The sequence below is a fragment of the Ornithorhynchus anatinus genome, chromosome 9 (genome assembly GCF_004115215.2).
Source record: "Ornithorhynchus anatinus isolate Pmale09 chromosome 9, mOrnAna1.pri.v4, whole genome shotgun sequence".
NCBI lineage: Eukaryota > Metazoa > Chordata > Mammalia > Monotremata > Ornithorhynchidae > Ornithorhynchus > Ornithorhynchus anatinus.
Window position 1 is genome coordinate 6,542,712 of NC_041736.1, and position 16,862 is coordinate 6,559,573.

The following is a 16,862-nucleotide window of genomic DNA, read 5'->3' on the forward strand; positions in this document are numbered from 1 at the left end:
CGGATGTGAGAAGGAGGACGCGGTTCAGTTTCCTCATCTGTAAAATGGGATTCCATTCCTGTTTTCCCTTCTACTTGGGCTGTGAATCCAAGGAATGACAGAGACTGTATCTGATCTCATTATCTTGCATCCACCCCAGCCCTTAGTTCAGTGCTTAACACACAATGAGCACTAAACAAATACCACCATTATTAACCATCTTAGGGCTGAACCCGATCTGAGGTGGGGTTTTTTTTATCCTTCTGTGCAAACATTCACGTGACACAGTGATGTTGCTAAATTGGGCCGACTACATGAACATTCTTTTCCCAAAGGGCCTTACCAGTGGCAGGTGAGATAAAGGGTTTTTCCTCATAGGTTTCCTTCAGTGTCTGCAGTGTCAGGCTTGAGCCCATAAAATCTCAATCCTCAAACGAGAAACCCGGATAACGTAGTAATTCTCCGGGCCATCCGGGTCTTGGCTCAGAAACCGCTAAAAGGAACGTTGTAAGTCATTCAAGTTTGAGGTATACTCTCAGTTCTCCGATAACCAGATGTTAAATCGATAGTACTTATTCATTCAATCGTATTTCCTTCAGTCGTATTTATTGAGCGCTTACTGTGTGCTCAGTGTGAGCAGAGCACTGTCCTAAGCGTTTAGGAAAATATAACGGAGTTGGTAGACACGATCCCTGCCAATGGTGAACTTACAATCGATCAGTGGTATTTTTGGAACGCTTACTAAGTGCAGGACACTGTTCTAAGCACTTGGGAGAGAATACGGCCGAGTGGATAGAGCACAGGCCTGGGAGTCAGAAGGAGCTGAGTTCTCATCCCAGCTCTACCACTAGTCAGCTGTGTGACCTTGGACAAGTTGCTTCACTTCTCTGTGCCTCCCTTCCTTCATCTGTAAAAGGGGATAAAGAATGCGAGCCCCATGTGGAACAGGGACTGTGTCCCATCCAGTTTGCTCGTATCTACCCCAGCACTTAGAACGGTGCCTGGCACAAAGTAAGACTTGAACAATTATCACAATAAAAAAAAAACTACAATAGAAGAGAATTAGCGGGCATGATCCCTACCCATAATAAGCTTACATTCTAGAGGGGGAGGCAGACATCAAGATGAATAAATAAGCAATTTATTTATAGAGCCTTATGGTTAAAAGCATCTACTTTTGAGGCAGGGGAGAGGGGGAAGATGGAGAAGGGGTGTGATGGGGCAATAAAACCCAGAGCTTCGACAGCTGGCCTCTCAGCCTTGTTATTCCAAGGTCTCCGACAAGATCTGAGTTTCCAAGCAGGGTCCAAAATGCCCCAAATGGTGACTTTCTGGCTAATAATAAAAATAATAACAGTATTTGTTAAGTGCTTATTATGGAAGCAGCATGGCCTAGTGGAGAGTCCACATGGGCCTGGGAGTCAGAGTTTAGTCCCAACTCCCCCCACTTTTTTTAAGGTATATGTTAAGTGCTCACTACATGCCAGACACTGTGCTAAGTGCTGGGGTAGATACGAGTTAATCAGGTTGGACAGTCCTTGTCCCCACTAGGGCTTACAGTCTTCATCCCCTCTACACAGACGAGGGAACTGAGGCACAGAGAAGTGAAGTGACTTGCCCGAGGTCTCACAGCAGACAAATGGCAGAACCATAATTAGAACTCAGGTCCTTCTGACTCCCAGGCCTGTGCTCTATCTATTAGGCCATGCTGCGTCTCCGCTCTGACCTTAGGCGAGGTTTCGGAGTCAGAGGTCATGGGTTCGACTCCCGGCTCTGCCACTTGTCAGCTGTGTGACTGTGGGCAAGTCACTTCACTTCTCTGTGCCTCGGTTCCCTCATCTGTACAATGGGGATTAACCGTGAGCCTCACGTGGGACGACCTGATCGCCCTGTATCTACCCCAGCGCTTAGAACAGTGTTCTGCACATAGTAAGCGCTTAACAAATACCAACATTATTACTTCACTTCTCCGTGCCTTCGTTTCCTCATCTGTAAAATGGGGATTCGATACCTGATCTCCCTCAGACTGTGAGCCCTATGAAGGTCAGGGACTCTATCTGACCTGATTTGTATTTACCCCAATCCTTAGCACAGAGCAAGCACTTTAAAAATACCGTAATAAAATTATTATTACAATTATCATTCCAAGCATTGTACTAAGCCCTGGGTTAGATACAATACAAATCATTCATTCAATCGTATTTATTGAGCGCTCACTATGTGCAGAGCACGGTACTAAGTGCTTGGAATGTACAATTACACAACAGATAGAGACAATCCCTGCCCAGTAACGGGCTCACAGTCTAAATGGTCTAAATCAGTTCTAAATCACAGTTTAAATCAGTCCAGACACAGTCCTTTCTCATACCAGACTTGGAGTCTAAAGGGCACGAAGAAGTGGTATTTAATCCCTATTTCACAGACGAGGAACCGAGGCACAGAGAAGTCAAGTGACTCGCCCGAGGTCACACAGTAGGCGAGTGACGGCTCTGTGACTGGAGTCCGAGACTCCTGACTCCCTTGTCCTTAACAGTGCCCAACAACCTTAAAATCCCTAGCTCACATTTGCTCCCATATTCAAAATGAAAAGCTGGCACTCTGCTGGCTCCGCATTCTTGCAGAATAACCCGTTCAGGAAAAATCGCCCGGGGGAATATTCACACGGTGTCTGTTCCTTCCCCACAGGCACAATTGTTCCTTCTGACGCCACGTTCTCTCACGACAGAAACACATTATAAACACCCCCCCCAATCCTCCTCGACAGCATTCTTGCTCCCAAAACTTAGTGAAAACACACACCGCAGGAGAACGGACGGCGCAGAGCAGCAATCTGGATTCGCCTCTAGCCGAGGAAAGATGAAAAGAAACCCAGTTCTCGAATGGCGAGTGTAAGAAGCCACTGTGTCCGGGAGACTTCTCCTGGGACCCACATGGTGTCCGCTGAGGCCTCAGGGGCACCAACTATAAACGGGCACTGACGGATTCTGTTCTTAGGGGTCTTTGAGTCAGGGTAATTGTTTATCTAGATGCTAAATTCAGGGACCGAATATTGGTCTGACTCCACGATGGGACTGTAAGCTCGCTGTGGGCAGGAAACATGTCGACTGACTCTGGCTGCAATTTTTGTCTCCCAAGTGCTCACTACGGTGCTTTAGAGAAGCAGGGTGGCCTAGTGGATAGGGCACGGACCTGGGAGTCAGAAGGACCTAGCTTCTAAATCCCGCCTCCGCCATTAGTACGCTGTTCGACCTTAGGCAAGTCACTTCACTTCCCTGTGCCTCAGTTGCCTCATCTGTTAAATGGGGATTAAATGTGAGGCCCATGTGGGACAGGGACTGTGTCTAGCTTGATTAGTTTGTATCTACCCCAGCGCTTAGACCAGTGCTTGACACATAGTAAGCGCTTAGCTAGACCATTATTATTATTATTACGGTGCTCGACACACAGTACGTGCTCACTAAATACCACTGATGTTGATGTCGACTTAATAATAATAATAATGTTGGTATTTGTTAAGCGCTCACTACGTGCCGAGCACTGTTCTAAGCGCTGGGGTAGACACAGGGGAATCAGGTTGTCCCACGTGGGGCTCACAGTCTTAATCCCCATTTTACAGACGAGGGAACTGAGGCACAGAGAAGTGAAGTGACTCGCCCACAGTCACACAGCCGACAAGTGGCAGAGCTGGGATTCGAACTCATGAGCCCTGACTCCAAAACCCGTGCTCTTTCCGCTGAGCCACGCTGCTTCTCTATGTTGGAGGGCTGTTATTTATATTCCCCGATGGTACTTGTTAGGCGCTTACCACGTGCAGGGACTATACTAAGTACCGGGGTAGATAAAGGATAATTAAGTTGGACCGGCTCCCTGACCTACATGAGGCTCACAGTCTAAATGGAATGGAGGAAGACTTAATCCCTATTTTACAGATGACATAAATGAGATTCTGTAACTGGTTGTTACCTTCTGTTCTTGAAGAAAAATTATGCTTCTTACATAATCATGTCTAGGGAATTCCATGTTCGACTGAATATGGTTTACATCAATAGACTGTAAGCCTCTTGTCGGCAGGGTTTGTGTCCACCAACTCTGTTGGATTCGTACTCTCCCAAGTGCCAAGTACATTGCTTTGCACACGAAATACCACTGATCGATTCATATTATTATTCAAAAAGCTCCTTAGGTTTCTTCTGACCACGCTGGAAAACGGTGATTCAAACATGCAAAGGCTTTCAATCGTATTTACTGAGCGCTTACTCTGTGCAGAACGCTGTAATAAGCACTTGGCACTGTACTAAGCGCTTGTCCAAAGGCTATGGCAGACAGTCAGTCAATCGTATCTATCGAGTGCTCGCTGTGTGCAGAACGCTATATTAAGTGCTTGGGGAAGTGCAATACAATAATAAACAGACACATTCACTGCCCATAACGAGCTTACGGTCTAGAAGGGGAGATAGCCATTAATATAAATAAATTACATATATGTACCTAAGTGCTGTGGGGGCGGGATGGGGAATGAAAAAAGGGAACAAGTCAGGGTGATTCAGAAGGGAGTGGGAGGAGAGGAAGGCTTAGTCAGGGAAGGCTCTTGGAGGAGGTGCGCCTTCAATAAGGCTCTGTATGTGCCCGACCCTAGGCAAATAATAATAAAAATAATTATTATTTTTACAGCATTTAAGTGCTTACTATGTGCCAGGCACTGCACTAAGCGCTGGGGTGGATACAAGCAAATCAGATTGGACACAGTCCATGTCCCACATGGGGCTCACAGTCTTAATCCCCATTTTACAGATGAAGTAACTGAGGTACAGGGAAGTGAAGTGACTTGCCCAAGGCCACAGAGCAGACAAGTGGTGGAGCCGGGATGAATCCAGACTTTTTCGGGAATTCAGATTTCCCTTTTTCCTGTTTAAGTGGCCTTTCAACGCCACCTTCAAACAGAAGCCAAAAAAATCAATGCTCACAGATGAACCCCCAAAATATGTCCCTGGTTCGTGGGTTCAGGCCCTCCCGCTGTTCCGGAACGGGTCAGAACCGACCGTCTGCCGAGCCTTCCCCTCACGCCGCACGACTCCCTACTTCCATCCAAATCCACGGCGCACAGCGCCGGTCGGCCAAGCGGATGGACCGTTCTGGAAACTGGGTCTTTTTTTAAACTGGGCCTCTCATTCTATTCTGGTCACTGCATCTGAGGAAGGACGTAATAGAGCTGGGAAAGGTATATAAAAAAGACAGTGGGGAGGGTCGGGGACCGAGTACTTCTGCCCGACGACAGAAGCGGGGCCAGAAGAAAGCCGGAAACGGCGGGAACTTGGTTCTGGTGTGAGAGAAAGTCCCGGAACAAATATTCCAGAGTGGTGATGGTGGGCAGTGCCCCCCTACCCACGTAGGGCTGGACTGGGAAAAGACTGTACCCACTGTCCCTGCCGCCTCTTCAGTCAGAAATATCCACAGCCCTTTCCGGTACTCTACTAGTCTCAACTATGGGAGGCAGAATCAAGCAGAGGCATACCCATTCCATTTCTAGCTCGGGCAGTGGCTAGTGAGTGGAAGGCAAATCTGCTACAGGTCAAAACTCACCTGTCCTGGACTCCAGCGGCAAGGGAGTCGAGGAAGGAGACTCAAATTTACTGCGCGGAAGGAAGCCACGGTAAACCATTTCCAGATTTTTACAAGAAAACTCTGGATCCACTACCGGAACGACTGCAGATGGAGGCGTGTCTACGGTGTCGCTACGGGTCCGAGATGACTCGGCAGCATAAGACAAGACCCCAGCGCCTGACACATAGTAAGCGCTTAACAAAAACCATTAAAAGAAGTGAGTTCAGATGAGATAGGGAGTCAACAGGGGTCCCCATTTAGTCTTCAAAATAGTCACCTGCCAAATGTTTTCAATTAGGTCCCTCTCCGGCCAGGGGTGGGGCAGGCACTCGGCAGGAGACCAGGGAGAGGGGACTGTGAGAGAGGGATTTCTTGGATTTAGGCACCTTGACACCTGGGGCGTTTAAACCAAAACTCACAACAGGGAGCGTAGCAGGAACTCCAACATCCCCAAATGGATTTCAGGAAAGCCCAACGCAATCATCCCCAGTGAAAGCTCCATATTGTGTATCTGACCCCTGCCCTGGGTTACAAACTCCTGGAGGGCAGTCAGTGGCATTTATTGACGCTTCCCTTGAACAGAACACTGTACTAAGCGCTGGGGAGAGTACAAAAGAGTAAGAGTTTTCTCTCAAGCACCAATAACAGTGTTCTGCACTCAGCAGATAATACCTCCCTCCGGGAATTTATAGTATAATGACCAGACCAGAATCGCTTTCGAATAGTGAGAGCCGAGCAGGAAAAGGGATGTAACAGGAAGTATTACAAATGGATCACGATGAGGAAGCTGAATCGATAATACATTATGCAAATAAGCAAACATAGGTGCATAGATGCTGAAACATATAAGCATTAGGGACGGTGATGGGTGAGAGAGTCTTTCCAGAGGGGTGGGGGGTGGGAGGGAGAGACGATCCCTTAAAGACTGGAGGAAGGAAGAAGTCCTCATCTAAGTCGAGTGGTTAGAGGAATTGCAACGGTGGTATGGGCTGGTCTGATGCCATAATGGCTTTGCTTCTTCCTGAGTTATCACTGCAGAACCCCTTGGCCCATTTTGAGAGGATGAAAATGGCGGCCTCGTGGGTAAAGAGGAGAACTCCCTGGGCCCGACAGCTTACGACCGTCTCCCGCGATCCCCTTCCTTAAGAGTCTCTGAGTGTGAGGAGGAAAAGACTCAGCAGAGCAATTGGCCGCTACAAAAGCGGTCAGTTTCTTAGAGTTAAGTGGACTCGTGGTCTTGGCGTCTGCCTGAATCCTCAATGTGAGGAAGGAAGCTCAAACCTTCAGGAATCAAATCAGTTCACACATGCGCTTTTCCAGGTACCCGGACTAACGGTTTGATGCCTGGGCTCCCCACAAGAGATTCACCGGGTTGATTTTAAATCATCGGTGTTTGCATATCCTCGCTGGCAACTCTGAAGAAGGCAGTCTCTCTTTATGAAAATACACATTCAGTGAAAAAAAAATCTAACAGCTGTATATCTTGCAGTTAGAATATGTTTAAATAAGAGAAGTGAGTCAAAGCATTTACAGAATCCTGGGGAAGCTTTTCTCTTAGTATATTATTTTTGTGGTTATAATTTCTGGTCCTTTGAGTCATTAGGGTAGTCAACAAATTCACTTTAGACCCCTGAAGAATTAGAGACCCTTTGACATATCCCTGGGAACTTTTAAATCTGAAACTCAATCAGTTGGATCACTCTCTCATCTTATTCAGTCCTCAGTGCAAACACTGAAAATCCCAATATTTCATAACCCATAAATTGGGATCATAGCTGTTCTTTCCTTTGAAAGTGAAGGTGCTTCTGCAGCGGCAAGAGAGAGAGGTGGATTGCAGCAGATAGACAAGGTAGGACAGGGAAAATGGAAACTAGGAAGGGAGAGAAGCAGGGTGGCCTAGAGAAAAGACCGTAAGCCTGGAAGTCAGGAGGAACTGGGTTCTAATCCTGGCTCGCCGACTGTCTGCTGCGTGACCTTAGGCAAGTCACTTCATTTCTCCAGGCCTCAGTTAGCTCATCCAAAAAATGGGGATTAAGACTGTGAGCCCCGGGTGGGATAGGGACTACGTCCAACCCGATTAGCTCATATCTACCCCAGAGCTTAGTATTCAATCAATCGTATTTATTGAGCACTTACTGTGTGCAGAGCACTGTACTGAGCGCTTGGGAGGTACAATAGAGCAATGAAGAGAGACGATCCCTGCCCACAAGGGGGTCACAGTCTAGAGACGGGATCACAGTCTAGAGAAGTGCCTGTCACATAGTAAGCGCTTAACAAATAGCGTAAGAAAAAAAAGGGAGAGTCTAAAAAGGGCAGGAGAAAAGGGAATACCTGCCCAGCCAATCCTAAGACAGGCCAGAAGAAGCCTGAAGGAAGAACGGGGCAGCAGTCCTCCATTATGTCTACGCTACCCAAAAACTGTAAGCTCACTGTGGGCAGGGAATGTGAATTCCGATTCTTTTATACTGTATTCTCCCAGGAGCTTATTACAGTGGTCTGCACACAGGAAGCGCTCATTTAATACCACTGATTAGAGTTCAAACCCACCATCCTGAGATTAAGCGTCTCATGCTCCACCGACACAGCTAGCCCGACAGCAATAATAAAAATAATAATTGTGGTCTTAGCTATGTGTTGAGATCTGGGCAAAGCGCTGGGGTAGATACAGTATAATCGGGCCGGCCACAGTCCCTCCTGCCCTGTGTGAGACTCGCGGTCTAAGGGGGAGGGAGGACGGGTATATTAATCCTATTTTTACAGATGAGGAAACCAAAGCACCATTAAGTGACTTGCCTAGGGTCACATGACAGCCAAGTGGTAACTGAAAAAGGCGAGAAAGGAATAGCAAAAGGAAAAGAGAAAGGGTACATGATTAGCCTGAAAAAGCATCCAGCGACACGGAGATGCTTCAAGAAGGAGGAAGTGTGGCAGAGAAAACCAGCTGGAAAGGAAGGCGGGGGGAAGGGAGAGAGACAGAGAAAGAGGAAGAGTTCTGCTAGTCACATAAGAATCAATGCTGATCAATGGAGACAGCAATAATAATGTGTCTTAGTCATAAAGCCTTTCCCACTTGGAACATTGGCATTAAGAGTAATTATGAATTATAGAGAGAGAAATTGGCCTCTCTAAATGAAAATCACCTCACAATATTCGAAATGATTAAGTGATGGGTAGAGGAGGTAAATCTTAGCAATAAAGTCCTGAAAGGCTATCTTTCCTAAAACGCTGGCGTTCATTACGGTACACCAGCTTGGCCCTGCTCCTCTCTGGGACACACACGTGTTCGTGGACACCCAGACACACACTTGTGAATGGGCAGAGAGCCGGGGGTAAATGTGGAGGGGTGTTTCTTTAACAGGTTATCATCAAATTGACTCTCCGCCGAGGGCCAAAGCAAAAATTTCATTAATTTTTGTATCTGTGATCTATTTATTTATATTAATGTCTGTCTCCACCCCTAGACTGTAAATTCATTTTGGGCAAGGAATGGGTCTACCAACTCTGTTATACTGTACTCTTCCAAGTGCTTAGTACAGTGCTCTGCACACACAAGCACTAAATAACTACAATTGATTGATTGATTGATTCCACCCAGTGGAACCACTGGGGACTCAGAAAGAACACTTTCTTTTTTTGTTGTTTTTGCTTTTGGTATCTGATAAGCACTTACTAGGTGCCAGGCACTGTTCTAAGCGCTGGGGCAGATAAAAGCTAATCAGGTCAGGCACAGTTCACCTCCCATATGGGGCCCACGGTCTTCACCCCCATTTTACAGATGAGCTTCCTACTGTTTCCACAGATTCCTCATCGGGATGAGGTCCAACAGAGAGTAGCAGATAATCAACCAGCCAGTGGTATTTACTGAGCGCTTACTGTGTGCACAACACTGTAGTAAGCACTTGGGAGAGTACAATACAACAGGGTTGGTAGACATGTACTTAGATCTGTGACCTTTGGGCATTTGAAATTGACCCCACAGCACGTATGTATATATCTACAAATTATAATATTTCAAATGATTAGACTGTAAGCCCGTCAAAGAGCAGGAATTGTCTCTATCTGTTGCCGAACTGTACATTCCAAGCGCTTAGTACAGTGCTCTGCCCACAAGAAGCGCTCAATAAATACGACTGAAGGAGTGAATATGGGGGTCATAGTCTAAGCAGGAAGAGAATGGGTTTTGAATTCCCATTTTGGGGATGAGTGAACTGAGGTACAGAGAAGTTAAGTGATTTGCCCAAGGTCACACGGTAGGCCCATGGCGCAGCTGGGATTAAAACCCAGGTCTTCCGACTCCCAGGCCTCTTTCGACTAGGCCGTGTTGACTCTCTGGAACCCAGAGCCCAAGAGCAGCACAGAACTGTTAGAAATGTAACTCCTCCCGTGAGATTAGGAGCTTCTGGAGAGCAGAATCTGGGCCCTGTGTTCCCGAGAATCTCACATCAGTGCTCAGTTCACAGGATGTGCTTAATAAATACCGACGATTACAACGATGACAATAATCATAATAGAGTTTTAGATCTGTATAGCGCTACCGCAGTTATTGAGCTCTTACCATTCGATTTGCATTACACTTCGAGCTGGGGTAGGTAGAAGATAATCAGCTCAAAAATCTAAGAGGTGGGAAGGGCATGAGACAACTGAGGCCCAGAGAAGGTAAATGGTCTGCCCAAGGTCACACAGTCGACCGGTGGGCAAACTGGGATTAAGACCGGGGCCTCCTAAAATCCGAGTTTCATGCTATTTCCGTTAGGCCTCGCTGCCTCGCTAACGGGAACTATGTTAGGCTCTGATCTTACACAACGCTAACCCAAATCATGATTTCCGAGGGCCCGGAAACCTCTTTCTAACATTCTCTAGGGCACTCGGAGGTTTTCAGTTTTTGTTCTGGAAAAAGGTTACTTCCGGGTAGTTTTATTGAACAAGTCCTTGATGAAGACTCTAAAATACTATCAGAAGGCTCTGGAAAATGTTGGAAAGATTAATCAATCAATTGTATTTATTAAGGGCTTAATGGGTGCAGAGCACTGTACTACACGCTTAGGAGGGTACAGACACCACTCTGGCGTTTTCTCCGAAGTCCCTCCCAATTTAGGACGTTTCTCCTTTTTTCCACACCCTCACCTCATAGCCTGAGTGCTGCATTTTGAGGTCTGTTTTGGATAAAGGAATGTGGTGCACTTGTAAAAGGCTCTGAGCAGAGTAACAAGGGGGATTGCCTACAAGGAGCTTACAGTCTAGAGGACAGAGACAAAAAAAAAGAAATTATGGATGTGAACATAAGCACTGTGGCGATGAGAGTGAGGTGAATACCAAATGCCCAAAGGGTACAGACCCAAGTGCTTAGATGACGCAGAAGGGAGAGGGAGTCGGCGGGGGAAAAAAAGGGCTTGATCAGGGACTATTCTTGATGACAAAGCTTCATAGTAAGCAGGAAAATGATCAGGTTGAGTGACTTTCTGTGCAGGTTGCTTGTGCTTATTTTGTTTACTGCTTCTATTTTTTCTAAGGTATCTGTTAAGCACTTAGTATGTGCTAGACACTGTACTAAGTCCTGGGGTAGATACAAGCAAATCGGGTTGGACACAGTCCCTGTCCCACGGGGGGCTCACGGTCTTAATCGCCATTTTACGGATGAGGGAACTAGGCACAGAGAAGTGAAGTGACTTTCCCATGGTCAAACAGCAGACACAGGGCAGAGCCAGGATTAGAACCCAGGTCCTTCTGACTCCGAGGCCTGCACTCTATCCACTAGGTCACGCTGCTTCTCGATGTCAGAGCTGAAGACAAAGAAGCAGTGTGGCTTAACGCAGAGAGCGTGGGCCTGGGAGTCAGAGAACCTGGTTTCTAATCCCGGCTCCTTCGCTTAACTGCCATATAACTTTGAGCAAGTAATTTAACTTCTCTGTGCCTCACTTACCTCATCTGCAAAATGGGGATTCAATACCTGTGCCCTTTCCTACTGTGAGTCCCGCGTGGGACCTGATTAGCTTGCATCTACCCCAGTGCTCTGTACAGTGCTCGACACATAAGTAAATGGATTGTCTCTATCTGTTACCGAATTGTACATTCCAAGCGCTTAGTACAGTGTTCTGCACATAGTAAGCGCTCAGTCAATACTACTGAATGAGTGAATAAATGCTCAACAAACACCACGGTAATTAAATTTAGACCCTGAAACGGAGGAAGTGGACCCGCTGGCCTTCTTTCGTTCCTTCCTTCAGGTAGCGAGGGGGTCCAAGAACATCACGGCGCCTCTCTCTTCAGAGGCGAGATGCCGGTGTCCCCGGGGCGGAACAGCTATGGGCCGGAAGGGCGCACTGACAGGAAAAGGAGCAATGGAACGAACATATCTTGGGGCATCCGGACAGCTGCATCTCAGTGCGCTTACCAATTAAGTCAACCAATCAATCAGTCGTATTTATTGAGCGCTTACTGTGCGCAGAGCACTGGACGATAGAACAGTATAACAGACGCATTCCCTGCCCACACCTCCAGAGGATCGTTTTCCACCTCAGGTTCCGTCTCTCTCACTGCCAGATGGCAAATTCTGTGTAATGCCAAGTTCGCGGGCTACAGGGCCCAACTCCTGCCATCCAGCTGAGCCACTGGCCCGTTCTGCCACCGGTCTGACAGTATCAAATGGCAGGAACGGCTGTTACACCCGTCCTGGTTTCTTAGGCCCCCTCAGGGCTCCGCTACCTCTTTTCCGTTCCCCACAGGGCTTGCCCGAGCTCCGGGAACACGCAGAAAATCCCCAGCTGCCTGCAGAACGTCAAGCCGCCAGGAAACCGGGCCCGCTGACTACCCGAACTCAGGCCTGAAAACGGCCGCCACCCTTGGAAGGGCTCTTTTCCTCAGCTCCCCTCCAGCTCTCGAACTCTTCGACGACCCCCAGCTCCTCTTCCTCACTCGGATTCTTCTGTCAACGTCATCACGAAAATAGTATTTGTCAAGCGTTCACTACGTACCAAGCACCGTACTAAAGGCTGGGGTAGGTACAAGATAATCTGGTCGGAACCGTTCCCTATCCCACACGGGGCTCACGGAAGAGAGAACTGGTATCGAATCCCCATTCTACAGAAGAGGAAACTGAGGCACGGAGAAGTTCAATAACTTCCTAAGGTGACTCAAGCAAGTAGCAGGGCCGGCATGTGTATCCTCAATCTCACAGACCCTGGCTCTTTCCCCTGGACGACTCGGCTTCTTGATTATATATTTGCAGTTGGTCACTTTCCCCTCTTCTATAAAATAATCTAGTGTCTGTCTCTCCCGCTAGACTGTAAGTGCCTTGAGGGTGGGAATCATGTCTCATTACCCTATTCCATATTCCCAAACACTTAGGACAATGACCTAAACACAATAAGAGCTCAATCCTGATTGAGTGAATACTCCTGGTAAGTGCTTATGGATTGTTTATTCATTTAATCTTATTTATTGAGCACTTACAGTGTGCAGAGCATTGTATTAAGCGCTTGGGAGAGTACAATGCAACAATAAACAGATTCATTCCCTGCCCACAATGAGCTTATAGTCTAGAGATGAGCTTACGTGTTAACACTGTGCCATTCAAAAAGGAAGAAAAGGAGCACCGTTAACACCGCGACTGCAAGTTCCTCGTGGCCAGGGAATGTGCCTGCCAACTCAGTTGTATTCTCCCAAGTGCTTAGTACAGTGTTCTGCACATAGTAAGCACTTAATACACACCACTGATTGGCTGAGAGGTGCTAGTGATATTTTCCATTAAAGGGAGAAGTCAGTCTCCGACGGTGACTCAGATAATGAAACCTATTCACCCCTCTCTTAGGTCCCTCTCAGGAGAGGGCCACGAGCATCATCTAGCAGTGATGCCAGAGGGTGGTCTCCGCGGCCCCCAGGTACCACACCCCACTTCCACAGATGCCTATGCACCCCAAGCGCAGGCCATTATCCCCCAACCTCACGCAATGGTCCTGTACCTAATTATGCAGCTTTTCTCTGCTTAGAAATGATAAGCCCTCATTTCCTCTTCTCCCACTCCCTTCTGAGTCATCCTTGCACTTTGATTTGTACCCTTTATTCACCCCTCCCTCAGTCCCCCAGCCCTTATGGCTGCAATTTATTCATTTACATTGATGTCTGTCTCTCCCTCTAGACCGTAAACTCGATGTGGGCAGGGGAAGAGGGTCTACCATTTCTGTTATACTCTACTATTAGTACTAATTGTGACATTTATTGAGCGCTTGCTATGTACCGGGCACTGTTCTAAGTTCTGGGGTGGATCTAAACACGTAGGGTTGGACCCAGGCCCTGTCCCACCCGGGACTAGCCATCTTAATCCCCATTTTAGAGGTGAGGTAACAGGCACAGAGAAGTGAAGTGATTTGCCCAAGGTCATGCAGCAGACAAGTGGCGGAGCAGGATTAGAAGGAGGTCCTTCCAAATTTCAGACTGTGGAATGGTGATGAGCTGCTTTTCCCTACACCACATCAAACAGTTTAAACCCCTCATTAGATAAGGACTTTGAGAAGAATAATAATAATGTTGGTATTTGTTAAGCGCTTACTATGTGCCGAGCACTGTTCTAAGCGCTGGGGTAGACATAGGGGAATCAGGTTGTCCCACGTGGGGCTCCCAGTCTTAATCCCCATTTTACAGATGAGGGAACTGAGGCACGGAGAAGTTAAGTGACTTGCCCACAGTCACACAGCCGACAAGTGGCAGAGCTGGGATTCGAACTCATGAGCCCTGACTCCAAAGCAGAACTGTGTCTTTTGCTCTTGGACTCTCCAAAAGTGCTTAACGCGGTGCTCTCCTCAGTAAATATGATTGATGCTGTACCTTTTTAAAGGGCAAGGGCAGTAGGTTCTCCCTTGCTTTGTACAGTGCTCAGCGGCATCATCAAATACTTGTCGAGGGCCTACAGGACACACAGCACATTGAAGCCGCGTGACCTAGTGGATAGAGCCCGGGCCTGGGAGTCAGAAGGACCTCGGCTCCACCACTTGTCTGCTGGGTGACCCTGGGCAAGACACATCTCTTCTCTGTGCCTCAGTTACCTCATCTGTAACATGGGGATGAAGATTATAAATCCCACGTGGGACAGGGACTGTGTCCAACCTGATTAGCTTGCATCTGCCTCAGCGGTTAGAATAGTGCCTGGTACATCATAAGCACTTAACAGATACCACAAAAAATAGTCCCTTGGCCACGAGCGAGCTTAAGAGATATTTTTGAGGGTCAAGACAACCAACTCAGAGGGAAATAAGTGTCTTAATAAAAGTTATCCTACGGTGCAGAGGTTGTTTTGTTTCGTTGTGTTTTTTTTTTAATATACAAGTGGCCAGAAATGACTTCAAATTGAAATATCCAGATAACTAAGAACCAAGAATACTTTTACAACCAAATTAGCCAGATCATTTGCTAGTGTCAACCCAGCCCGAGGCAATTACGCCCGATTTCAGAGACGGCTCTTGGGTTCATCATTATCTGGGGACAAGCAGAGAATTTACAGCCAAGGAAAACAAATTTATTTTGGGTCTCGATTTTACTCCTATCGTAGACAAGAGAAAGTAGCTTAAAATTAGAAACCAAAAACAGAAAACCCCTGCATTCCCAGCAGATAGATCTCAGCACCCCATTTCCATCTGTTTTCTCGCTTCTAATCAGTGATGCAATGCCAACTTGGGGCTTGTTAAAAATGCTTCTCTCTCTCTGCAGAGGTGGGAGGCTCTTTAGGCTCAAGAGAGACCATCTGATTTAAGTCCCTTCGCTCCTTGATGCTTCGTGCCCTGACCCTTACCCTTGTTTCCAAGAGACCAAACGTTTCAACATCTCTTGACAAATTTTTCAGAAATTATTCCTATGCTTTCGTTTTTGTTTCCACCGTCCCAACCCCCATCCCGTTCCTCCCTGCAGTGGCCTTTCTGAGGAAACATCCTATGACTTAAAGATAATTTTTTACGGTACTTGTTAAACGCCAAGTGCCAAGCACTATACTAAGCACTGGGGTAGATACAAGCTAATCAAATTGGACACAGTCCCCGCCCCACATAGGGCTTGAAATCTTAGCACCCGTTTTTAAAGATGAGGTCACTGAGGCACAGAGAAGTGAAGTGACTTGCCCGAGGTCATTCAGTAGACTTGTGGAGGAGGTGGGATGAGGACCCAGGTCCCTCCGACTCCCAAGCCCATTCTCTCTCCACTAAGCATTTTATTTGGTTCATCTCCACTTTCCTGAACACCGCAAAGAATGACCAGGTTACCACTGCTTCACTTTCACGGCTGAAATCACAGAGCTTTTTTTCCCTTTTTCAATAGATGCCACAGAGTCATTGCATCACTGGGCTTATTGAGGAAGTCCAAAGGCTCCTGCCCTTACTGCAATTTAGAATCAAAGCCAACAGGACCAGGGTAAGTTATGTCAGCCAACTGGCATCTGGTTCCAATCCACTGGAATGGTTTAGAAATCAATCAGTGGTACTTATTGAGCACCTATTGTGTGCAGGGCACCGTACTAATCACTTGGGAGAGTACAGTATATCAGAGTCAGTGGACGTGGTCTAGGAGTCAGGTCAGTGCCCACATCAATCGATTGTATTTAGTGAGCGCTTACTGAGTGCAGGGCACTGTACTAAGCGCTTGAGAGAATACAATACGAAAGAGCCGGTAGACACGCTCCCTGCCCAAAAGGAGCTTGTGATCCGAGCAGGGTGTTTTCCAGTAGGCCCTCCACAGCATCTCCCCACACAGAAATCCTATTCCTTGTGAGCTTTAAAAAATGTCAGATAACTTACTGACTCCATTTATGCACCAATGAGCAAATCTGTCTGAATCACCTGTGAATCAGATCTGACTAGGTTCAGTCTCTGAAGTGAACATCTGCTACTCGGCCCCATCGGTGGCTCAAGCAGATAAAATGTGGTTAGGGATACGCCTGAAAATCTGAAGAGGTTTAGTTGCTGGGTGAGGAAGCCCTCCTCTAAAAGGCTGCTTGGATGGATCATAATGAGCCCGGCCACGGCTCGCAGGGTGTTATCTGCTGAGGGGGGGGGGCTCTGAAGTGAGGAAGCCAGGCCGCGTGAGCCCTCCCAGGCCTACGGAGAGCACTCCGCAGACGGCACAGTACGGAATCTTCCGGGATCTAACTTCTTTCCCAGCACAGTCGCATTCCCCAGCGAAAAAGGAAAGCTGCAGCCCAGACTGACCGATAGGTCCAAATCCAGAGAGAGGTTCCCGAGACCCACATTCTCAATCCTCAGCTTAGACGACCGAGCCCCGCACCCGCCCTTCCGGAAAACACG

At 47.4% G+C, this 16,862-nt stretch overlaps 1 protein-coding gene across 8 annotated transcripts in view; it reads right to left on the bottom strand.

The window, feature by feature from the left end:
• CACNB4 (calcium voltage-gated channel auxiliary subunit beta 4) overlaps window positions 1-16,862 on the bottom strand; it is a 115,176-nt gene that overhangs the window by 44,238 nt on the left and 54,076 nt on the right. The gene's annotated exons all lie outside the window — the stretch shown is intronic.